The 26,696-nt window shown below is 40.3% G+C and overlaps 1 protein-coding gene across 3 annotated transcripts in view; it reads left to right on the top strand.

Moving 5' to 3' along the window:
- FAM110B (family with sequence similarity 110 member B) overlaps nt 1-26,696 on the top strand; it is a 323,890-nt gene that overhangs the window by 231,074 nt on the left and 66,120 nt on the right. For all 3 annotated transcript variants that reach the window (XM_075826218.1, XM_075826217.1, XM_075826216.1), the window contains exon 2: nt 3,257-3,377. The gene's annotated coding sequence lies outside the window, so the exon portion shown is untranslated. The remainder of the gene's footprint in view (nt 1-3,256; nt 3,378-26,696) is intronic.

Raw genomic sequence — 26,696 nt, 5'->3', positions numbered from 1 at the left:
CTGCATTCTATATGCCCTCAAGTTCAACCGCGCAAATACTTAATTCTGTGTGTCTGTCCAAGTATCCTACATGTCTTAGATAGTTTTATAATTTAATCATCGATGTGACTAATATAGTTCTGTTTACCACCCATTTCAAAGGGTTATTCCAGCCCGAACATTTATCCACGGGATACGTGATGTATGTTGGATTGGTTGGGGTCTGACTGCATGGAATACCGGCCATGCTCAGCCACTAGTCCAACGATCTGTTGAGTCCCGGGATACGGTGGATAGGTGAGGAATGTGCGATATCCCCTTTTAGACTGGATTCACACATGCAGCCCAACACAGGAGTGGATACAAAAGAGAATGGATTTCCCTGCTTTATGGTTACTCAAAGTATAAACTGCATTTGTAAAACCAGGCCAAAGTGTCTATTCATACCGTCCCTTATCTCCCTATTCCCTTTTGTCTCTCTCAGCCCTCATACCCACAATCCTTTGACGGATCTGTGTTGTATGGATCCTTAATACAGCGCCCATGGAAACCTTCAGGTCCATATCAGTGAGTCTCCGATTTCACATGGAATTTTTTTTCTGTTTGGATCCACAAGAAAAATGTGGGCATGTTCCATCGGATGCCGTATTATGGAGCCATTTCTCTGAGAGGTGAAAACAGGGCCACACAGTGGCACTATATGGTGGTCCATGAAGCAAACCTCTGTAATACAGAACCATAAGTACTTGGTGTGCCGCTGTAAAGGCTCCTTGCACGCAGTTTTGCCATCACGGCCTTACAAATGTGTTTTCAATCATTTAAAGTATGCAAATGGTGATTGTCACACACATTTATTATATAATTTTTAATGTAATATTTGGATACAAGACATGAAGGGTGTGTACACTCTTGCAACCAATCTTTTGTTATTACTCCAATATATCTAAAATAAAAATTGATGACATTTTGCAAATAGTCTGACTTCTTAAAAAAATGAAATATCAACAGTTGTGTATACCATTGCTATGCAGACTTCTGTGTCTCCAGGGTTACAGACTACCAACGAACACTGACTGATCCTACAGTCATATTCCCTTCCATCTGTCGCCTACTTTCTAGCCAACCTGTACATTTCCACAAGGTACATACAATCTAGTTATTTAGATTAGTTCCTGACCCACTGACCTTGTTACCCTAAGGCCTCATGCCCACTTCAGTTTTTTTCGTCGGGGTGCTATCCGTTGTTTTAACGGATAGCACCCTGACACATTCATTTCAATGGGGCCATGCACACTGATGTTGTTTTAACGGAACCGTGCGGCCGTTCCGTCAAAAATAGAACAGGTCCTACTTCTGTCTGTGTTTCACAGAACAGTCATTAGCGGCCGTACAACGGTAGACGGAAGTGTGCATGCAACCTAAGAAGTACCTGACTTTAATAGTGAATAAGTAATCTCAACAATGCCTACACGGGAGCCATTGATTTGTATGGAACGATGCTATTACATACGTAGTACATAAGCCTTTCTTTTTCAAGTGGATAAATGGAGTGATGTCATGTTCTTTTCCTTCATTTAATTTGGAGAGAGGAGTCTGTACATAGCATGGCTGTATAGGAATCGCCCTTCTCTCTGTAGGCAGTAGTATCTGCTCCAGTCACTTATTGGAAAAGAGGAAAGATGATAACCACATTTAAATCTTTCCTGTAGGTTGGTCAAGCGCTTGACTTAAAATATCTGTGTAGTTGTCTAGTGGTGGACATTTTACTGTAGACTTTAGGAATTACTGCAGAGGCCAAACTGTAGCAAATTTCTTCACACATTAACATTCCAGAGAGTTGTGGTCAATGATTCCTACTCTGAATGGTCCCCGGTAATAAGTGGTGTACCCCAGCGTTCAGTAATGGGACCACTATTATTCAACTTATTTATTAATGATATAGAGGATGGGATTAATAGCACTATTTCTATTTTTGCAGATGACACCACACTATGTAGTATTGTTCGGTCTTTGGAAGATGTTTATCAATTGCAAGCAGATTTGAACACACTAAGTGTTTGGGCAACCACTTGGCAAATGAAGTTTAATGTAGATAAATGTAAAGTTCGGCATCTGGGTACCAACAACCTGCATGCATCATATGTCCTAGGGGGAGCCACACTGGGGGAGTCACTTGTTGAGAAGGATCTGGGTGTAGTTGTAGATCAAAAACTAAATAACCGCACAATGTCAATCAGCTGCTTCAAAGGCCAGCAAGATATTGTTGTGTATTAAAAGAGGCATGGACTCGCGGGACAGGGATGTAATATTACCACTTTACAAAGCATTAGTGAGGCCTCATCTAGAATAAGCAGTTCAGTTCTGGGCTCTAGTTCATAGAAAGGATGCCCTAGAGTTGGAAAAAATACAAAGAGCAATGAAGCTAATAAGGGGCATGGAGAATCGAAGTTATGAGGAAAGATTAAAAGAATTAAACCTATTTAGCCATGAAAAAAGACTACTAAGGGGGGGACATGATTAATTAATATAAATATATGAATGGCACATACAAAAAATATGGTGAAATCCTGTTCCATGTAAAACCCCCTCAAAAAACAAAGGGGCACTCCCTCTGTCTGGAGAAAAAAAGGTTCAACCTGCAGAGGTGACAAGCCTTCTTTACTGTGAGAACTGTGAATCTATGGAATAGTCTACCGCAGGAGCTGGTCACAGCAGGGACAGTAGATGGCTTTAAAAAAGGCTTAGATAATTTCCTAGAACAAAAAAATATTCGCTCCGATGTGTAGAATTTTTTCCCGTCCCTTGGTTTTACTTGATGGACATGTCTTTTTTTTCAACCGTACTAACGATGTAACTAACCTGGGATTTGTCCAGCCCCTATTACGGGTAATGCCTAGCAAAATGTATCTATCTTGTGGATTTGCATAATTGTGTGAAATATATATTATGATTTGTATTTTTGCTTTCATGGTATTTCCCAGGGGCGGACATATCATTGGTGCAACCTGTAAAGCTGCATGGGGGCCCACTGGCTCACATTAAATCTGCTTTCTTCTGTCTGTTAGATTGCATGTAAATGCCTGAGATGATGAATTTTTATGGCTAACCATTACTGATGCATTGTTATGGAGACATAAGGGAGTTATTTATGATAAAGTATTGTTGAGCAAGAGGCCCATATACTGTTCTTGCACAGGGGCCCTTCGCTGTCTCTGTCCACCCCTGGTATTGCCAATATTAATAGTTTTTTTTTGTTTTTTTTCCCCTCTTTGTACAGATAAGACCACCCCCAAAAAACACCCGGAAGACACATCTGCCTTTATGATTGCCTTTACCCTTGAGAAGCAGGATATCTCCAGATCTCTTCTGAGCAGCAGAAATTGGGAGTCAACTAGGAGGTAGATCCTGAAGTCTTCCTTATTTTTGTCTTCATTTCTTATTTTAACCTTATGCTCTTAAGCATGTTATTTGTACTTCACTTTTATTATGTTAAAGTAGTACAAATTTTTTTCTCCGAACCAAGCGATTGTATTAAGACTCCTTCCACGGAGAGAACCACTGCAGTGACTCAAGCAATTAAACTTCCCATTTTCCGATAAGCGTTTCAGCTAAGCTAACCAAGTTATACTTTTTCAGCCGTGTTGATTGTTACTCATGGGAAACCTTGAGTTCAGCTTGCAATAAAGATATTTCACATGATTTAACCCATTTTTGGTTAATCTTGTACTGGTTGGTCACAAAAGGCCTATTGTTACTGTTTAACATTCCTTCAATTTGTTTAGGCTGAGTGATAGCAGATATAAAATTCTACAGTTCTTATACCACCAGATGTTCTTTGTGCACTAGCACAACTGCTAAAATATGCTATGCATGGATTAAACATCCATGGAGATATTAAAAAAATTTTTTTAAAATATAGAACCTATAAAATATATGGTTTTCATTCCCCTTTCACATAATTTTAGACTTTTTTTTTTTTTTTTTTTTCATATTTTAGTTTGTCACATTTTCCTACTGCTCCAAGAACTTCTCAAAGTTCCATACAATTTGTATACCATACCGCATTCACGCTTTCTACAAAAACTATGACACTGCTTTTGCTCATCAGCTAAATTGTGGGGGCATAGACATGGAAATGACAAGATAAGCATGTTCAGTCACTGTGTAATTGACTTTTGAGAAGCTACAAATGGCTTACTTTTTATATAGGAAGGAGATCTGACAGAAGTAAATTCCTCAGCCTGCAAGAACTCAAGCTGAAAAGTTTTTAGCAGTCTGTCAAATGTTCCTCAAATTTGTGTTTGTGATGGAAAGCTTTTAACGCCCTGGCTGAAGAGTACGAGTGTCATAGAACGTCATTGTAATATCATATACTCATACTATTTAACACCAGTAAGGGATGCTTCATATTCTGGTGTGGAAGTACCGGAGATAATTCCCTAATAGGTGTGATTTGTCCATACTTGAACATAAAAGACTTTATGACATAATATAATTATGGATACATGCGTCATTGGTAAATATCTAAAAATAACATAAAACCAAGTATCTGACCTGGACATAATGTCATTTATTGTTTTGAAGTACAGAATGTAGATAGACCACAATGTTCAGTTCATACTGCAGAGATGACGTAGAAAACGTGTTTTTATTTTAAGAGTATTTTTTATTAGTATTTTATTAATATGAAGTTTAATTCTCTAATACAAAGCACCAAATCTGTGTTCCCGACGATTAGTTGGTCATCACTGTGTCCTCTAGTGGTGGCGTGAGTGTTACACATTTAGAAATGCAGACTTTAATCGGTATGCTTCTTACTCGGAGCTCCATATGAGACCAGCAGATATCTTATGCTCCATATAAGTATTCATTTTAAACAAACAAGGTTATCTACCATCGTATGGATTATATTAAGATCGTAAATATCTGACTAGTCCAGTGGGTGGTCCTACTCCGTGATTGACAACCTTCCCCGTATTAGGGGTCTGACTGCAGGTTAGACTGCATTTACAATGTGATAATTTCCCTTTTAATTGGGATGCTTGGCTTAAAAAGGGCAATATTACTTGGGGGTACCATATTTAGAAATTAAGGCAATAATAGTTTGGGGTTTTTTCCTTTTTTATTTTTATTTTTTAATTTAGAGAACCCCCTACTCTAAATGATGACCCACCTCACTAGGGTCAGACAGCTGAAACCCTGTTAGGATCTGATATTTCTAGGGGATGCTGCAGAAGAAATGTGGTATTGCTAATGAATTACAAACGAATGGGCAACTATGTAAATACTTGTGCCCAGTCCTCCAGATAAGGAGCTGCTGTTTGTAGCAGACAGATGTGGTCTTATATAGACTGATGCCTTAATGGAACATTCTCTTTGATCTTGACCGTTTCTCAATAAGCCCCTGTACTGGAATAATCTGTACCCAAAGTTTTCCCGTGCTGAATGCTTATGACACGGGATGGGCCTGATGTGCGTTGTGCAGATGAGGCGAATCTGGTTTATTCATGAGCTTCCTGCCTAAGCACTCCTCCTAGGGTTTGATTGACAGCCTACCCCGTGTCTAAGACTTGTCTCAAATCCCACTCCTGCGCATTGTACGAGTTATCTAGGGCAGTATAATCACCACCCTGCTGGGTTTAGTGTTCATCTGTGCAGGGATTCTTCTCAGGCGTGGGTTTTGAGACCAAACCAGGCGGCATAGGGCTTGACCAACAGGTCAATGAACAGGCGGGTTTGCAGAACGTAGACAGCTGCCTAGGTGACTTAATACGGCCAACTGAAATTCAGACGGGAAAACGATTAATTGCGTTTGCTAAGGTGCGGTGCTCAAAGATATAAAAATAAAAAGGAATGTCAGCGGTTTTTGTGGTTAGATGCAGGTGAAGGGTTCCCCTTTTAAGATCCAAAATATTGTAATGATGTAAATTGGGCACCAGGGATTCTTTGCTGGTTTGTGATGTATTTTGCCAGGCTCAAAGCAATGCATTCTGTGGCAAAGTCAATTTTACGCATCTGGAAAATATCAATTTAAAATACTACGAAGTACATGTTTTTCATGGTCCGCAAACAGCATGCTGTATGTTAGTGTATGTACTTTGTAATCATTCAGGAAATGTCGCAGATCTACTTGCATTCTGCTTTTTGCACATTTGTTTTGACAAAGTAAAATTGAATAATCTGTTGATTTGCTGTGCTAGTGCTTTTTTACCTTACTGACCATTGCACGTTTCTTAGCGTTTTGTGTTTATCAATCAGTTTGGCTTGTGCAGCCCCAGCCGAGCAGTTTTAAGTGATTCCCCTCCTGTGCTGTTGCTATGACCATATAAACCTTTGCTTTCAGATTGTTCTTTTAGTCCAATTTAATTTATTTTTTTAGTATTTGGCACGGTTTTACCGCATTCACAATATTATTAATAAATGCAATCGAGAATATTTTATTTTAATTTTGTAACTTTGTCCTAAGACATTGTCTGCGGGATTCAGGTTGGGTCACCCCCATTCTGGACATATGTGCAAGTCCCAGAGCGGAATTTGAAATTCCCTTCTAAACGAAACCAGTCAACTGAGATTATTCTAATGACACCAGAATAAATATGTATGTATTTAGGTATCCTTGAAGTGCCTCTTTGCTGCCTCTTCCATAAATCATCTGCTAAAATCTTCAGCCATGTGTCACCCGCCATATTGTTAATGGGTAATCCAGCCTAAAAGCTTTCTCACCTACCCACTGGAGAGGTGATAAATGTTTGATCAGTGGGGTTCCCAGTGCTGTGATCGTCTGTTTCCATCTTTGAGATAGACTTTGAATAGAGCGCATGCATCCCTGGCCACTCCATTCAAACTGGGAGTGTGACCCTACCAATTTAACGTTTATCATCTATCCAGTGGATAAGTAAGAGGTATTCCAGCCTAAACAATTTCTAAGTGACACGACTGTGCATAGTGTAGTCTTTATACTAATGGCTTGTTTTGCCAACCCAATAGATTTACTCCCAATATTGGAGGATTAAATTAAAAATAACCTTTTATTGTTGTGTTCCTAAAATCAGTGTCATGACTTTGACGGTGTCGAATGTTTGACAAACTATGCTCAATAATAATTACTTTTGGATATATTTTGTTCAGTATACGGTCCTTCTTACTGATAATTTTTCCAGTTTAGGAGAGGATTTAGTACAGTAAATCAACACTGATTTTGGGAATACAAAAATAAAACTTTTATATTTTAATCCTCAGTGGGAGTATTTCTACTGTGGTAAAATGTTTAAGTTGGAATTCATTGTTGTAAAAATATGAATTCCCTCACCTCCATTTTTAAAATATTTTTTTGTGCCCTGTAGTGACCATAATATATAATGTAGTGTAAATCATATGTTCTTCCCTCCTCCACCATCCACTTTTTTTTTTTTTTTCTTTTTCAGTTTAGTCCACATCAGTTTTTAGAAGATGTTCTCCTCATAATGTCCAACTCTTTAACACATGTATGAAACCATTCTAGAGCGGGGGTGTACCACCTGTGGGCCCCGCAATGCCTTCTTGTGCAGCCCCACAAAATCAGGACACATGCAAGCTTGTCTGATTTTCTGTAGATCAGAAAGGTACACTGTCAAAGGACCACAGCATCCTTCTGATTTCATTAGACGGCAGGTCCGCTCTCTCTTCCCTGCACTGGGCATAGTTTTCAGTGTAGGTCTTGGACGATACATGTGAGTGGCGAGCAACGGTGCACACCTAGTGCTACTGTAAGGGCATTGTGTGGCTGGCACCATTATGGAGGGTACCGTAGGGCAACCTAAAGGAGCAATCCAGGAAAAACTTACTTTATGCCTAGGGAATTCCTGAGGGCGCAGCGCAGGACTGCCATTCTCTCTGTGGAGCTATTTGTATCCCTGTGTCATGTACCACACCCCTCTCTTGCTCTGCTCTAGGCATAGCGCAGAGAGTCCGTTTAACCCTTAGTGATACTTCTTTAGGGGTATTCCGATCTGGGACCTTTTATGGAATATCCCCTGATTCCATGTTTGGCACTCCAAAGAGGATGAAATGAGATAGAGAAATGGCTGTGCATGCACGCAGCTCTCTCCATTGTGGTTGCAAAACACTTGGCTTTTCTATGGTCCCCTGAAGACGCTACATATGTAGCGAAACATGTCGGGGGGGGGGGGGGCTTACTATTTTTAATACAATGCTTAGCCGCTAGGTACAATTGCATCTATTAGTTAGTGGAGATTAAGCCGCTGACACCAATTGAATATACTGGTTTAGATAAAATTGTGCTATTGATAGGCACGTTGCCTGCGAGATAGCTAAGAAGAATTCACCTTCTAGCAGCAGGCATTGCCCATTTTAATAATTGTGGTTAGTTTATTTGCTTACAATAGCATTAGTAAAGTTTTCATTTTATTTATCCTTCATAGGTAGTTGGCAAGTTAGGGCTACTTTTGCCTTCGGGCATTTGGTTATTAGCAACTCCTTATGAGTGGGTCCAAAAGTAGAAATTCTGTGTGTCTCACAGTTTGTGGACTTTCCATTGAAAGAACATAGTGGTGGGATTCAAGTTTTTTTACAGGTTCTCTCTTGCTGACAAAAATATACGCACCCGTCAGAGTCATGGTGTATCACCATGCAAAATGATTCCAATAAATAAAACAATTACAGTATTCCAAATACACCCTATATTAAGGTGGACTCTAAATAAAGAAACTCCCTGTCTAGAATGTCTAACTGGATTGCCACACTATGTATATAATTACAGAAGCCTACATGCCTACCTACCCACCCACACATATTAAACTCACCCATTACGTATAGACCCATATGTGCACGTTCAATATCCTAAGCGTGCTCGTGCCATTTAGTTAGGCTGTGCACTGTGAAAAGGGTGGAGGACCATGTGGCATGCACAGTAAGCCACAATAAATCTCCCAGTGATACAAATCTCCTACAGATACAGCACCAGAACCAAGCTCCGTACATAATCTCAATACAGAGATTGTTTGCAAATTCATACTTATGACCTATCCTGTGGGTAGGTCAGTATATGATCTGTGCGGTCCGGGTGCCCAGACAACCCCTTTTAACACCTGCCATATAAGTTTGTACTGCATAAAACTGCAGCTCCCAGTATGGCCCGTACCATGGTAAGGATATGCTGGGACCTACCATTTCACAAAAAGGGAATGCTGCCACCCACCATCCTGCTGATCATACAGCGATTTACAGTACTGATCAGTCACCGGGAGAATAAACCTTTGCATTTAGTGACTCACAGGTGACGTCTCCTCGGATTGGAGTCTTTCTCTTTTCTTCTCCATCCGGTCCAGACCTCCATGATGGCGTCACCTGGCCACAATCCATTTCTGCATAGTTTGCCACTCAGATGGCTTTGTCTCCTCACTTTTCGAACATTTCCGCACCTATAAACAAAGATAAAATTCTCATGGTGCCACACTCTATGCCCCTAAATATAATAGTACTATACACACTGCCACTCAATATAATAGTACCATATACTGTGCCCATTTATAAAATTGTCAAGCACTGACGTAAAGCACCCCACACAGTGCAAATGTAGAGAGTTCTACTCAGAGCCCCTTGTTGAAAGTGCCACTCACAATGATCCCTGTAGGTAGTGTCCCATATAGAGCCCTCTGTAGATATTGCCCCTGTAGATAGTGTTCTCAAAACTGAGGAAAAAAATAAATAAATTACATTCTCTTCTGTCTCCGTTTCCACGACGTCCTCAAGCAACGCAGGTCTGGTTAGAGACCAGGCCTCATCCAACAGAACGACGCAGCCAGCACGAGGACTGCATCATTGCTAAAGCGCCAAATAATGAGACATGGAACTGATAGTTCCCTGCCTCCCCTGGTACACGTGGATACAACTGATTGCAGGGGACTGTTCTGTTTCCCACTTCACCCTGGCTCTCCGGCTGCAATTTTAACAGGTTCGGGAGAACCTGGGCAAACCAGCCAGATCCCACCCTTGAAAGAACACCTGTGACAACTACTAAGCCAGTGATACTTTATTCGATTACCTGTGGTAATATTAATGAAGTCTTCAATATATGACCTGGAAATCGAGGTCTGGAGTTGAGAAGCTGAGATCTCGCCAACAGACAGCTAGCATTATTAGTGATCTAGCCTATAGCATTACATCATTTTTCTAGATGTTTTGGGACCTGGCTAGATTACCACTTCAGTGAAGCAACAGACTCATTCGTAGGACAGGAGGTATTTACGAATACTGTCCTAGAGCGTTACGCCATTATGTAACTTTTATAGTATAGCCGATTGAGGAAAACACCATCTACTTCTATATAAAGTTTTCCCCACTTTCCTGTCCAGAAGTTCCTCCTTTTTATTTTCGGAACATGCAAAAATAATTGATAAAGCCAGTGTATGTTTCTCTTGCCACCATAATCTTTATTACATACTGTAATAGTTTTTGGTGCATTGTGCCTGCAGGAATGTATACAGCCCCATTCATGCAAATAATTGTGTAGTGTCATGTACATCTAATTGTTAAGCAAAATAAATAAAGTAAAATAACTTTTCCGGAAATGTCTTTTTTATTGTGTAGTTATGTTTACGGGTTTATCTTGTTTTATTTGGGCTTTGCATATTCAGAAGTTATGGCCTCATTAAAGCGTAGTCCACATTAATGGTAATTGCAGTTACTCGCTTTGTAACAACGACTACTATGGATTCTGATTGTCGACAGCTACCGATAAAGAGAAGATTCCTGTCCATTTATAGGTCATTCTTCTGAAAACAAAACCGAATAGAATGTTTACCCCATGTATTTGTATTCATATGCAAAAAGCTGATGCTCGAAGGAAGCACAAAGCCCTGTCTGAAGGAGACAGGAGGAGATGGTAGGAACAAAGAGTTTGTAATGTTCTAGCAAGCATTACTATTTCAGATACCAAAGCTTAAAAGCTACTGCAACCAGATCTAATAAAAAAATTTTATATTAACCCAGGTCTCTTGTTTAAATGAAGTTTAACAGCTAGAAAATGCAGAAATATATGTGAATATAACGGAACTGTTTCATAGTAAATTTAAATATTTTAAAAGTTTATTTTATTGAGTTAGGCCTTATGAAGATGGCCTTATTACCGATCCGTTACATGGCATATAACAAATCCGTGCATAAGCTGTATATTTAGAGCCAAGGACGGTAGCCAATCCCATCATGTGAGATTAGGAAAGTTTTTCGGAAAAAGCTTTCCTGATGTCAGTGTGGGAGTGGATCCCGTTCTTAGCTCGAAGTATACAGTTTATGCACGGATTTGTTATGTGGCCTTGTACATAAGCCTCAAGAACAAACAGCAACTTTTGTAAAAACACGTAGCGCCTAACTTACCTGCTCTGTTCCTGCTGCCGCTTCTCTTCTGCTGTCACTTCTCTTCTAAAATGGCTCTGTATTGCCGGAAACTGCGGCTGGAAGTTGTCATAATACTCTGACAGCGGCTTCAGGAAAATGGTGCTGGCTTTTTTCCTAGTAACGAGCTTCTATGTTTTATCGGTGTGAACTTCGCATGACACAGAGCGTGCGCAGTTCACATTTAGAAAGGCACAAGTATAGGAGATGGGATCGGCTCCCGCCCTACTCTCCTATGCCCTGTATGTGCTGTAAAGCATCTGTGTATGTGTCATGAGGAACAATGGCCGTGTGAACGACCCATTAAAATACATGCGTCCGTGTGACGGCCGTTGTTTTAACGGCCGTCATATGGACGTATGCTACGGTCATCTGAATTCGGGCTAAGAAGGTTTAAAGAGCCGATTTTTATCATTCGGATCGTTTTACAATAATTTTTCGTCCCATTTACTAGATATTAATGATTTTGGACATGCTTACTCATTTCACGCATATGTTCCCTACAATGCAATGGTAAAATATCACAAACTGTATTCCCATCTAATAATTTTATTGTATATCACGAAGATATGCCATAACAGTATGGTCAGTGGGGGTCCAATCATAAAAATGTGTCCAACCCTGCCTTCTTCCCTGCACACGAGCGCTTCCTGCCACCTGTTCGGGGGAACCACAAAGCTGCCCTGTTCACTTGCACAGTGGGTATCCACGGGAGCACCGTTGGGGAAGGGAAAATCTAAAGTAGCAGTACTGCTTCATAAGTGCTGTTGCTTCTTTACTCTGAGGATAGTGGTAGAGTTATTTTGCGTGACAAGCTGTAGTTTTTAATGGCATAATTTCATTTACCATATAATGCACTGGCAAACTTTTTTTTTTTTAATACGGTTAACTTATTTAAGGGGACTTGAACATTTGAATATTTGATCGCTGGTACAATACACTGCAATACTTATGAATTGCAGTGTAAGTGTATTGTGCTATTTACCAGCTCCTATTAATCCCTGGAAGTACGTCATAATGCACGTTTGTTTTTTATTCCAAAATCCGTACTTCTTTTTTTTTTTTTTTTTTTTTCGTTTCTTTCCCCATTTTATCCTTTTTTTTTCCAACAAACCTCATCCAGATGTGAACTGTGTGTAAATAGCTGCAAAGAGTAATTCAGAAGTTTGCTGGTATGTGTTTTGTATAATCAGATTTGCATTCAAAGGTACTGGGTCCTCCACTGGTAACTTGCATTTCGGTTTTTGCCATGAAATTTATAGTATTTGTAAGGGGCAATAAGGAGCTGACTTGTCCAGTCTGAAAAGTATTCCCAATGTAGTCTTTTCAAGAACGACTGGAAGTGAAGGCTGAATCCCCTTACTATAATTCTCATTTTTAGTCCTGTTTGTGGACAACATATACATCACTGTTTTGTCGTGTTTTTTTTTTTTTTTCCTTCTACTTTTTTAAATGAATTAATAATGAATTGTAGTCGATCTATGCATGTGGTACTGCCATTCAGGCTCCTAGAGATGATGTGTTTCTATATTATGATCAATTAACTTCCATCTACCACTAAGAGTTTGACGTCTAATGTTTCTTAACGATCTTTCCTAGAACTGCCTGGCAATAAAACCATATATTACCCATGTTTGACAGAACTGTAAATGGCTGTCACTTGACTGGCCACATGTATACAGTATATCTGTGCAAGGCTCATTGTGAGCCGAAACATCACATATATGTATTTGAATTAATATCACTGTATATGAGTAGTGTTTTATAATGGAAACATGAATTCTCTCAAACTTGTACATCTCCATCGTGAATATCGAGAACCTACCTGGTCCATCCCAAAGGTGCAGCAGAAATATCATGGGGCCAGGCAATGCAATCCCAAAGCAGAAGAGCCATGCGCTTGTTTCCCCCTCCTTTGTTGGGGTTAGGAGTGGTAACAGGATGAACCTTGGGCCAGCCCCCCTGCCCTTATTTGCCAACGTGGTGCCTGTGTAAAAGGTCAATCCTGTTAAGGTACATGCTGGTTGAACGTCATCCAAGCCTTTTCCCCTCTCCACAGCGGTAGCGCTCACTGTTTATTGTATGTAAAAGAAAAAATATCTTGCAGCACTCCAACTAAGAAAGTAAAAAACGTTAGTGATTTTATTTAACCAACATTGTGCGACGTTTCAATCCCACACTGGGATATTTTTCAAGTGTGGGATTGTGTTTTTATTTCTTCTTTCTTTTCACTGCATCATTTTAACCCCTTCCCACACCTTGACGTAACTGCACGTATAGGTGAGCAGTAACTTTGCACACCTTAACGTGCTGTTACGTCTGCACATTAAAAGTTTACCACCACAGCGGTGGTTAACTGTACAGAGCGTCTGCGGGTAGAGTACAAGGGACCTAGCGGTCCCATGTCTCAGATCACTCCAATTGGTTAGTCTGTACAGACTTGGCAATCGGAGCTTAGAAGTATAGTAAAATGTGTTTTACATGTTTTTGTTTTTTTCACTCTTCTCCTTCCAACGACCTATATAGGCTCTGATCTCTCCAACATACATTCACCTACAGTGGAGATCAGAGCTTGTATCGTCGTGAGAAGGAAAAAAAAAAAACCTTATCCCCTTGATCACATTTCCCCCACTATGATCACTCCCCTACCTCTCCCAGTGTATAAGGTGTATATAAGTATCCCTGTATATAAGTTATATATTATAAATAATTTTTTTTATATAGCCCACTACAGTATACATATATATTTACTGTACATAAAGAATAAAAATGGCCTGCAGAACATATACAGCAGTAGAGCCATATGAGATGCTCGCATCAGAGAGAGTGCGAGTGATGCTGGATCATATTTTGCTCGGTCCTCCTGACACAAGGAACCTCCTCGCAGTAGCAGGAGGGTTATTGTTCAGGTTACACCTGCACCTGAACCTAACTGGTTGCCCCCAACCTCCTACACCCCCAAGTATCGGACTTTACTGCTGCTGCAGGGGTCAAAGTACAGACAGAAGAAATATAATTTTTCAAGGTCTTTTCGGACAGCTTTGTTGAAAAAATTGTTGAGCAGACGAATCTTTATGCTCCACAGTTTATTGCTGCAAACCACAGTTCTTTTTTTGCCAGGCCACACATCCCACCAACACAGCAGAAATGCTGCAATACTGGGATTTGTCCTGAATATGGGCCTAACTAAGAAGCCATCGGTGAGGGCCTATTGGTCCACTGATATTCTTTACCACTGCCCCTTATATTGCACCACAATGCCCAGGGCTTCTGTTGAGGCAATCAAATTTTTTTTACATTATAACAATAATTCCCAGTGCCACTCCCAGATTACTCCAATTTCGACCGACTATTCAAAATTAGACCCCTTATCTCATTTGTCCCAAAAATTTTCCTCTTCGTATACCCCTAGAAGAGAAATTGCCATTGTTTTTTGCAATTACACCCCAGGATAAATTCTGAGGGGTGTAGTTTCAAAACTGGGGTCACGTTTGTGGGGTTTCCGCTGTTTTGGTCCCTCCAGGGCGTTGCAATCGCGACATGGCACCGAAAACCATTCCAGCAAAATCTATGCTCCAAAATCCAAATCGCGCTCCTTACTGACTTATGGGGACTTTCTAATACATAAGCCCCTCAAAGCTACTACAAAACTGAACTGATCCCTATAAAAAAAAAAAAAAATTCTTTAAAATATGAGAAATTGCTGCTAAAGTTCTAAGCCGTGTAACGTCCTAGAAAAATAAAAGGACGTTCAAACAACGATGCCAAACTAAAGTAGACATATGGGAAATGTTTAGTAACTATTTTGTGTGGTATTACTATCTGTTTTACAAGTATATACATTTAAATTGAGAAATTCAAATTTTTGCAAATTTTCTCTTAATTTTGGTGTCTTTCACAAACACTGAATTTATGGACCACATTTTTTAAATAACCTAGTAAAATGTGTCACGAGGAAATGATCTCAGAATCGCTTGGATAGGTAAAAGCATTCCCAAGTTATTACCACATAAAGTGACACATGTCAGATTTGAAAAAAATCGTCTGTGCCCGCAAGGCCAAAACCGGCTCAGACCTGAAGGGGTTAACTGTATACTGGAGATTGTGCACAAAAGCAATTTTTTTTTTTTTCTTCCATGCATTGTGAAGTTTCTATTGATTTTTTTCAAGCAGATTTTTATTTATTGCATTGTGGGTCACTTTATGTTTTCATTTGTATTCTGAATCTGTGGGACCTGTAAGTTCTACAACAAATGTAGCAATACATCTATGCATATCTACGACCAAAAATGAAATGGTACTTAAATCCTAGCTAGTTGATACAAGGATACTGTATAGTATAATCTTGGCTTCCTGCAAATTCAGTATTCTAAAAATCCTGTTCTTGCCAGGTCACTTAGCGTTTTACCCACACTTATAGACTATTTACCTTGCGGTGACATCTGTCCATTGGGAGCTAGTAGTAGTCTCTTTGCATCACGTCTTACAGACCAGTGTTATAGCTCGGGGGTTCCCTGTGTGCTATAGATCACAGATTATTTTCTATATCTTGGTACCCTTCCCCCCTCTAGCTAGATGCTCCATAATGCTGCTGTCACTACCAACGTTTCTTTGACACGTAACACAAATTGCCTCCTTGTAACTGAGGAAATACGCAAGAATCAGCAGTGACAATAATGTAAACTGCCTTTATTGTTCATAAAGGTAAAGAAAAATGATACAGTAAAAATCCTCTAATTCAGCATTAACACGACTTGACAGGTTCCAGTTTATCAAATGTTTTGGATTATCAAATTTCGTGAAGGGGAGATAAAATGCTTACAGTATATGGAAACCTGTACTTTTGTTCATGTTTGTTGTTGGGTGGTGGTATTTTTGGTTCATCAGGATTGATTCTTGGGCCCTGTTCACATCTGCATTGAAGGCTCCATTAGAGGATTCCGTCACAGATTCCGTTGTTTTTACCAGACAAAATAGTGCCAACCATGACGGAGATTCCATATTGTTTTGCCGTTTTTTGCTTGATCTCTACACTATTGGATGACAATTTAAAGGCATTTTGCTGCACAAAGGCTGTTAATCTATTATCATTGCGAGGTCAATGTGTATTGGTACCAAGAAATAAGTGAGTCTTCAAAGATGTGGAGTTAATCATTTTTCAAGACCATCATCTACAAGATACAAACTCCTTTTCTTTCTCGTTCGTTCGTTCGTTCGTTCGTTCGTTCGTTCGCTCGCTCGCTCGCTCTCTGTCTCTCTCTTGTTCGCTCTCTCTCTTGTTTGCTCTCTCTCTCTCGTTCGCTCTCTCTCTCTCTCGTTCGCTCTCTCTCTCTCTCGTTCACTCTCTCTCTCTTGTTCGCTCTCTCTCTCTTGTTCGCTCTCTCTCTCTCGTTCGCTCTCTCTCTCTTGTTCGCTCTCTCTCTTGTTCGCTCTCTCTCTTGTTCGCTCTCTCTCTTGTTCGCTCTCTCTCTTGTTCGCTCTCTCTCTCTTGTTCGCTCTCTCTCTCTTGTTCGCTCTCTCTCTCTTGTTCGCTCTCTCTCTCTTGTTCGCTCTCTCTCTCTCGTTCGCTCTCTCTCTCTCGGTCGCTCTCTTTCTCTCTCGTTCGCTCTCTCTCGTTCGCTCTCTCGCTCTTTCTCTCGCTCTTTCTCTCTCTCTTTCTCTCTCTTTCTCTCTCTCTTTCTCTTTCTCTCTTTCTCTTTCTCTCTCTATTTCTCTTTCTCTCTCTCTTTCTCTTTCTCTCTCTCTTTCTCTCTCTCTTTCTTTCTCTCTTTCTCTCTCTCTTTCTTTCTCTCTTTCTCTCTCTCTTTCTTTCTCTCTTTCTCTCTCTCTTTCTCTCTCTCTTTCTTTCTCTCTCTCGCTCTTTCTCTCTCGCTCTTTCTCTTTCTCGCTCTCTCTCTTTCTCTCTCTCTCTCTCTTTCTCTCTCTCTCTCTTTCTCTCTCTCTCTCTCTCTTTCTCTCTCTCTCTCTCTCTTTCTTTCTCTCTCTCTCTCTCTCTTTCTCTCTCTCTCTCTCTCTTTCTTTCTCTCTCTCTCTCTCTCTTTCTTTCTCTCTCTCTTTCTTTCTCTCTCTTCCCATTTTGCACCAGGGAAAAAAAATGGCTGAATGAACTGTACCAGCGCTCGGGACTGGTGGTCATCTTCTTAGCAACATGCCCCACCCACGCTTTTATAATATTGAAAGGTACTCATTTTTATATAAATTTAGCCACTTTGGCAGCTTGGCTTATTGCTACACATCCAACCAAACTTTTTCAGACACTGCCTAGCACGTGTAGTACTAGCATAGTTAATTCAGTAGAGAATATGAAGGACTTGTTCATAAATATGTATAGTTAGAAGATCTGAAATCTAGGCAAATGCTTTTTAAATTGGGGTTTCTATTATATGGCATAATACGGCTATTATTGCAATTACATCCACTAAATGCCCCTGCCCTTCAGTGAGTCCCTTTTAATTAGTCAGACTCTTGAGAAATTCTTCTGAGGGGGGTCACATGGGCTTCTTAATACCTCCTGTAATGTGGAAACCTGGCAACAGGTAAGTCATGTGACCAAACTCTTTGTAATGCCTCTTTAATGTGACTCTCTACCTCCCGTTGACCACTATCCGATTGATGTGAATGACTAAGGGATAGTATTGAGAATTCATTCACTTCTTTTGTAGTCTGTGACGTCACTATTTTCAGCTGAACCTTCAGCGCAGCCCTGTAACTGAATGTATTCTTATTGATGTGACTGTTTGGTCTGTGCTGGTGGCTCCGCAAACAATGATTGTCAAGGGAGTCCTCTTGATTCTTTTGACTTGCCAAGTGTGAACACTTAGGGGGTTAAATATTCGAACTTTCTTCACCCCTATGTCACTTTAAGGGGCCATTTATTACTGTAGTTGCTGCTCAAGCTTTATTAGGGCATCCATAGGGTATGTGTTCACAACAGACTCTTCTCCATTGATTCTCCGAGAATGGAAGCAGCCTGACTTGCTCCGGATCATAAACCTGGCGAATCAATTCTATTCATCTCTACCGATAACTGCTTTAATCTGGTCGGAGCAAATAAGTGCAGGATCTCCTTCTGCTAGCAATGTGTGCACGCGGAGTTAATAAATTATACATACGCAGGTTAAAGTGACAAACGCTTTTCATGATTAAGCAGGAAGAAAGGGGGGAAAAAAACTGCGTGGCAACAGAGTTTATAATCCAGAGAGCACGTCAATTGATAGCGGCAGAGCTTGATATCCAGCCGGAATCTTAAGATGATCTAAAAAGGTTTTTACTTATTAAAATGTAATTTGCTCCTGGGCTTTGCCTGAGTAGTACGGTCCTTGCAAATGGCTATAATTAGATTAGGAGGCTTCTAAACGCTGGTGACAGTAGCAGAGCCTCAGTGAGCATGTGCTCGTTTCTGCCATGGATCTCCTCTCCATTGGCTGCTCATATTGCTGCTTACCTCCTTCCATAGGTTTTATCTTTTGAGCTGCGTTCGAAACACAGAGGTATTGTGTTCCGCGCAGTAAGTGGTGAAGGAGCTCGGAGCATAGGATAAAGAGACCCACCAGCCAGAGACATTCCTCTCTCTTGGAGGATCATACTTGACTGCAAGCAGAGGTCAAACAAGAGGGTACATCTGCCCTTTATATCCAATCTCTACTGTAAAGCCATGCATGAAATGAATGGTCGTGATCATGTAATCTGTTTAATGTGTTGTGCTGTCCTATTAATGTGATTTATATTGTGTTCTGGGAATGTCACCGCAGCAGACGTGAGACTGGGTCCAGCATGTTTCTTCTTTTTCTCTATCGTACAAAGTTTCTGTTTCTTAAAAGTAAATTCTGTCTTCCGTTACATGAAATAATGACGAATCTACAGACGTAACCTCATAATGACACGGCGATTGTGTTCTGTGGAGTAAGAGTAGATTTTACTTTGTGCATATAGAATTGAATGCACTTTATGACATGGTACATGAACTTCTCTCCCAGTTTAGCCGTCTTTTATTTGTTATAATTTTCTTTTTGTTTAGTGCTTATATATATGTATATAATCTAGCTCTATGGAATATATCCTTCTATAGATCGACTGTATAGCTTTCATTTGTTTGTATTCTACTTTACAAACCTAAGGTAGCCATAACTTTAGTTAAAAGCCTTTATTACGGTAACTGATGCATCTATTCTAATGCATTTATCCGACTGCAACAATAAAAATAATGTTTTTGAATCCCAAATTGTGGGACTTCCGTAAACCCAGTCGCCTTGTTGTCCAGCTCACAAAAGGAACTATTGGCAAGTTGTGACTTCTAGTTCATTTTGAGGCCTTTTGAACACACTGATCACGGTCAAACCGAGAAGTTTTGAGCAATTATTTAGTTTGAGAACCGCATTGAGGGAGTTATTACGGTCTTAAATTTAGACCGGTAAAAACTAGAAGAGGGAGAAGGTGCTCCTCTGATTGATCACAAATTGACCCAGAGTCCTCGTGCATTTAGCTTCGTAAATCTGCCCGTGTGCCTGAAGTTGGTCGTAGAGGTAACAAACTTCTTTACCGATGTCCGTATGGCCCCATTCGCATTATGTTTTTGCCCTACGTTTAGCTTGTACATCGAAAAAGCTCCTCACGTACATTCTTAACATGTCCATAGGGCTCTATTAGCCTGAAGGAGGCCAAAAGAGTACTTCTGACTTCCATCGGGCTGTTATACCGTACATCAGTGTACCTTCTTTTTTTTTTTTTTTTCTTGTATAGAATAGACAAGTACTAAACTATTCTATACAACGGGATCTCGCAAAAAAATGTATCGCGTGTATAAAATGTTTTTGTTTTTAACATGTATGTTATACAGTGGCATAATTTACCAATAAGCTTCCATCACAGGCATTCGTTTAACGTATGTCATGAAAAGTTATTGAAAATTTCAACAAATTTAAACGAATACCATAATAGACTATGGGTGACGGATGTCTGTGACAGATGAGTGGCACCCATTACCCATAGGCTATTATGGTATCTGATTAACGTATATGTCATGAAAGTTTGTGACGTATCCCTGTTTCTAAGTACACAATTCTAGCCTATGGATGATGAATGACTGTGTTGGGTACATGTTTCAGTCTAGGTTTAACGTATTTGTCAGGTGCGTTTTCCAGCATATTCCCTAAATGTAGATCAAAAAGCGTGATGGCAACATAGCATAATTAGTGGTTATATATATATATATAAATTTTTATTTTTTTCCAGAATATTAGACACTTTCTCTTTCTAAAAACTTTGCAGCAATCTGGTCTAATAATCGGAATACATGCGCAGGAAGCTGCAGAAGTCTAAGTTCCTGGCAGTGCATGAAGGGAAGCAGCATGTACTGGGCTCGGTGTACAGAATCTCTGTGTTATCTGTTCACTGAGCAATCGCATCTTACACACCACAGACTTCTGTATGTGTGACTATTCACTGAGCAGATGACAAGACATTTGTACACCCAGCATAATAAATCTGTGCAATGTCTGATCTGCCAGGACCTTCTAGCCATGTCCCCATTTGAAGGAGCCCACCAACATGAGGGAAGGGGGTTTACTGCAAGGCTGTCCATGATCATGAGAGGGCACTGTGGCTGGCATATGTGAATGGGGAATTGGGGCTGGCAGTATGACTAGGTACTGTACTTAGCAGTATGGTGGGCTCTGAAAATGTGATAGGGCACTGTGGCTGGCAGTATGATGGCTACTGTAGCTGGTAATGTGATGAGATGTGCTGGAAATGTACAGTTAAAATCTAATTATTTTTTTCCACACATTTTTTGCTTCTAATTATTGATACGTCTTTATGGTAAAGTGCATCCTAAACCGAGAAATTTTTTTAGGCTTCGTTCACATCTGAGTCGGGCTTCCGTTCATGGGTTCAGTGGTAATGCTTCCGTTGCAAATGGCTTCCGTTTGTCTTCGTTCCGTAAGGTTTCCGTTTTTTTTGGCGGAATCAATAGTCTAGTTGACTGCGCTATTGTTTCACCAAAAAAAAAAACGGAAACCTTACTGAACGGCGACAAGCTGAAACCATTTGCAACGGAAGCGTTTCCATTGAAATCAATGGTAATACAATCGGAAAGCTATGGTTTCCGTTTGGTTGCCATTCATGGGTTCCCCTGACTGATAGGACTGACGGAACCCCGACGCAGGTGTGAATGAAGCATAACTTGTTACAATTAGTCCTTTCCAGTGTCACTAAATAAGGGCAGACCTTCTAAATGTCTTTGCGCAGTCGCTAGGTCATACAACTGGCTGGCTGCCACAACGTGTCTGGAGTGTTAGTTGGTTTTGTCTAGATAAAAATTAAGATAAATGGCGGTATTATCCACGACTAAAGTGAGACGTATGTTGATGCTGCACGTGCTCGCCTAGCACCGCTTTCAGCCTCCTAGACTGTTTTTTAATTTAAAAAAAAAATTCCATGATGTATATAATCTTAATATACCCTTCTATTTACTTCTTGTTCATAAAGAATAGCTCATGAAACAGGAAAAAGTCCTATAGTCCGGCATGCTGGTGACCACCAAGGTGCTGGATAATTGAAACGGTGGATCACTGGAAGTTGCCAGATGTGTCCGTATCACAGCAGTGAGAGCATTCATTCACAAACAGAGCCTGAAGATGACCCTCAATAAGTGTTTAAAAGAGGAAAATGAGGAAGAAAACATGCCCATATCTTTTCTGTTCTGTATTCAGGCCTTTGGCTTGAGGGTCTGTGCTCCTCCATGTTAAAGGGGTTGTGTAGGATTAGAAAAACATGGCTGCTTTCTTCCAAAAAACAGCACCACACCTGTCGACAGGTTGTGTGTGGTATTGCAATTCATCCTCATTAACTTCAATGGAGCTAAGCTGCAATACTTGAAACAACCCATGAACAGGTGTGGCACTGTTTATAGAAGAAAGCAGCCATGTTTTTCTATGTTTTTCTAAGGCTTCGTTCACATCTGCGTCAGGGCTCCATTCAGAGGTTCCGTCTAAGCTTTCCGTCAGGGCAACCCATGAACGGAACCCCGACTGAAACAAACCGAAACCATAGCTCTCCGTATGCATCACCATTGATCTCAATGGTGACGGATCTGGTGCAAAAGGTTTCCGTTTGTCTCCGTTGTGCAAGGGTTCCGTCGTTTTGACTTAACGCAGATGTGAATGAAGCCTAATTCTGGATAACCCCTTTTAGTGTTTGGACTTTTATTGTTCTTCCCACGTTTACAATGTGGAGCTTTTATTTCCAGTCCTTACTAGTATTGAGACTATATTTGCCTAATGCTAGATTAGCTGCATTTCCAGAACATCGGGGTCTGGATTAGGAAAAAATGTAACTGTATTGAGTAAATTAAAACCCTGACTGCATAATCCAGTTTATTCTATAATTTGTAGAAAAGAAATTTGAATATCTTTGTGTGAACTAGCCCTAACAGAGTTGTTTTTTTTTTGTTTTTTTAAGCCGTTTTTTACTAAAAAAAAAAGAAAACGGCCCAGATCGGCACTTAAAGGCCCTGGCTGAAAAACGCTGCAAAGAAAGTGAAAAAAAACTCAGTGTGAACATAACCTTAATGCTTTACTTGTTTGTAGTATAATTCTTGACCTCACTTATAATAATGCAGGGTAAAGAGCTGAAATCATCCAATATTCATTGGTGGCTCAAAGTCTGCATAGAGCTTGCTCTGGTGATTTTGCATTCATGGAATACCAGGCACTAAATAGTAATCTGATCCTACTGTGCATTATAGGGGCTTCGCTAAGTTGTTAGGGAGTAATCGGGAGAAAGCTGTCAATCAGCGGCAGTGGAGTGGCAGCTCATAAATAGGGAGGACTCCTTCCTCACAGCGTTTACATCACGCTGCAACGTTAAAAATGTAAGTTCTCCACAATCACATAAGTCACAGACCACTGAAATCCGTGTGCCTGTCACTACTTTATGCTGCTGTCAGAGACGGCCGACAGGATCCCTTTTTAAGTGTACATATCGGGGAGGTGCCAGCTAGCAGGAATGTCACGGTTGGTCAAGAATCTGCTTAAATCAAGATGCAATTTGGACATAAAAATAAAACCTATTTTGATTCTCCCCATAGTGCCGCTCCTCCACATTCCCTTTGTACCAGATTAATTCTTTAATTTTGAGAAAGCCCTATGGATAATAGAAGCTGGAATCTGGTTGCTATGGGCAGCTGCTCCACTTTTCCTTTGCACCAGTTCTGCGAAATCCTCACTGACACCTCTATGATCTGCTTGAGCTGATGGAACTACAGGTAACGGCTTTCAAGGAACCAAGCGGCACCCCCTCTACATTTATCACACATGGTGGGACCACAAACCACAGATATGAGTTTATTATCTCCACACATGCATGCTGGAAGATGAAATGGGGAATGGTTGGTAGGTAATATAAAAGACTGTAGTCTCCAGGAACGTGATCTAAAAAGTTAGCTCAAAGATATCTTGAATATATTTGGATTAAAATAAATAAATAATTAAATAAGCAGTGTCAACATTTGCAATAAAAAAAACAAAGAAAACACAATTGTTACAAAAACGGTAGTCCACCCCTTTACATTTTCCCTATTAGGGGTTTTGGATATTATAGAGGAGGGGGGAGTTCCCAGTTCTACATAAGCCAGCGCGGAGAGCCGCTAGAAAAGCGCAGCATCCACTTTGGCAGACTAGGACCAGCCGTGTATTTATTTGAATGAATGGGAGCCGTGTAATACTACAATATGTGGCCAGTAATATCAACTGTTCACCAGGGCATTCAGAAGCAGGACCCACTGATCAGCGGCTCGTGGGCTTATGTCATTTGAAAAAGTATGAGTTGTGAAAATGTTCTAGCAGAAAAATAAACTGTACAATATTTTTATATTATTGGCTCCAATATATCCTGTTGTAACTTTGCACATTTATCATAGGACAAAAAAAAATATGACCTTTGAATAAAAAGACACACAAAAAAAAAAGTTTAGGTCAGCGTTATGCTATTTTTGCCTATAGGACACCAAGGTTACAAGATTTAGCCCAAATTACAAGAATAGGTATTATAGGAAAGATCAATGTTTACTAGGCACAAGTGATTCTGTACAAAGGAGAAAGGGCGAAGGAATGAATGTGGACAAGACTGTAGAATAAAGGAATGAAAAGCAGCAATTAAGTAAAGAGAAAGCTTTTATAGAAGTGATCCCATGATTGTACTTGAATTAGGCTGTCAAGGGGGTAAAAGGCCATTGTCGTCCATGAATCTCAGCAAGAGTCCTGGTTCTTTATTCATTCCATTTGAACTCTGTTAAACTCTGCAGCTCCCTCAATTCGGGAAAAGTTTATTCACAAATAAATTGAAAGTTATAGGTAGTGTTCCTGTAGAGAATGGAACAAGCTAGTATTGTTACATGGCCTAAATCTTAATTTCTCACAAAGTCATAATGCCTTTAAAAAAAAAAAAAAAAAAAAAAAGTGTTCTGTTAGTGACAACCTAAGGACCTTCATGGAGCAGCGTCATGCCGGTGAAGTTGTATAAATAATTTACATCTCTAGAGGGTATAACATTTATTCAGAGAATTGGGGCAGATCATGAAATGTCTGAGGTTGTCACAATATGGATGAAAGAAGCTATGAGACTCCTGAGATCTCTGCATCTTGTGACCCAAGGGAAGTAAACTTTTTAGAATTTGTCAAACGGACTTTCACTATTCACCTGTAGTTCATTGTCCTGCTCATTTCTTTGTTGGAAATTGCTTGGTTAGTAACGGGAATGCTTTGGATATTAAATTTTCTCCTGGTTGCATGCTTTGAAGCAGAAGCTTTGGTTGAAGTGATTGTTAGGTAGATCGAATTGTGTCTTTCCTATTTTAAGATACAATGCATTTGGAAAGTATTCAGACCCTTTCACGTTTTATGTTGAGGCCTTGTGCTAAAATTAAAAAAATAAAATAAATCATCAAGGTTTTTTTTCCCCCATCATTCTGCACTCAATACCCCATAATGACAAAGTGAAAACCGAATGTTAGACATTTTTGCAAATTTACTAAAAATGAAAAACAAAGATTTTGCATGGACAGAAGTATTCAGACTTGTTGCTATGACACTTGAAATTTAGCTCTGGGGACCTCTCATTTCTCTAGATTGTCTTTGAAATGTTTCTACACCTTGATTGGAGTCCACCTGTGGTAAATTCATGTGATTGGACATGATTTGGAAAGACACACCCCTGTCTACATAAGGTCTCACAGCTGACCATGCATATCAGAGCAAAAACCAAGTCATGAGGAGAAAAGAACTGCCTGTAGAGCTTAGAGACAGGATTGTGTGGAGGCACAGATCTGAGAAGGGTACTAAAAAATGTATGTTGAACTGAAAGTTGCCAAGAGCACAGTGGACTCCATAATTCTTAAATGGAAGAACTTTGGAACAACCAGGACACTTCCTAGTGCTGGCTGTCCCACCAAACTAAGTAATCAGGGGGAGAAGGGCCTTGGTGAGAGAGGTAACCAAGAACCCAATGGTCACTCTGGCTGAGCTCCAGTTCACAACTGGAGAAACTTCCAGAAGGTCAACCATCACTGCCATAAAGCCCAAATTGGTGGAGTGCTGCAGAGTGGCCAGTAAGAAGCCTCTCCTCCATAAAAGACACCTGAAAGCCCACCTGGAGTTTTGCATAAAAGCACCTAAAGGACTCTCAGACTGTACGAAACAAGATTCTGTGCTCTGATGAAACCAGGATTGAACTTTTTTGCCTCAATTCTAAGCGTCCTGTCTGGAGGAAACCAGGCACTGCTCATCATCTGCCCAATACCATCCCTACAGTGAAGCATGGTGGTGGCAGCATCATGCTGTGGGAGTGTTTTTCAGCGGCTGGGACAGGAAGACTGGTCAGGCTTGAGGGAATGATGAATGGAGCAAAGTACAGAGATATTCTTAATAAAAACCTGATCCAGAGTGCTCTGAACCTCAGACTGGGACGAAGATTCACCTTCCATCAAGACAATGACCCTAAGCACACAGCCCAGACAATACAGGAGTGGCTATGGGACAACTCTGTAAATAGCCTTGCGTCGCCCAGCCAGACCCCTGACTTGAACCCAAGCGAACATCTCTGGAGAGACCTGAAAATCTGTCTACCGAAAGTCCCCATCCAACGTGACAGTGCTTGAATGGATCTGCAAAGAAGACTGGCCGAAAATCCCCAAATCCAAGTGTGCAAAGCTTGTGGCATCCTACCCAAGAAGACTGGAGGTTGTTATCGCTGCCAAGGGTGCTTCAACTAAGTACTTAAAGGGTCTGAATACTTATTAAAAATGAAAAAAAACTAAAATATTGCATTTACAT

The sequence above is a fragment of the Rhinoderma darwinii genome, chromosome 5 (genome assembly GCF_050947455.1).
Source record: "Rhinoderma darwinii isolate aRhiDar2 chromosome 5, aRhiDar2.hap1, whole genome shotgun sequence".
NCBI classification, from domain to species: Eukaryota; Metazoa; Chordata; class Amphibia; order Anura; family Rhinodermatidae; genus Rhinoderma; species Rhinoderma darwinii.
The sequence above is the reverse complement of the archived record's forward strand: the minus strand, read 5'-3'. Positions and strand labels throughout refer to the sequence as shown.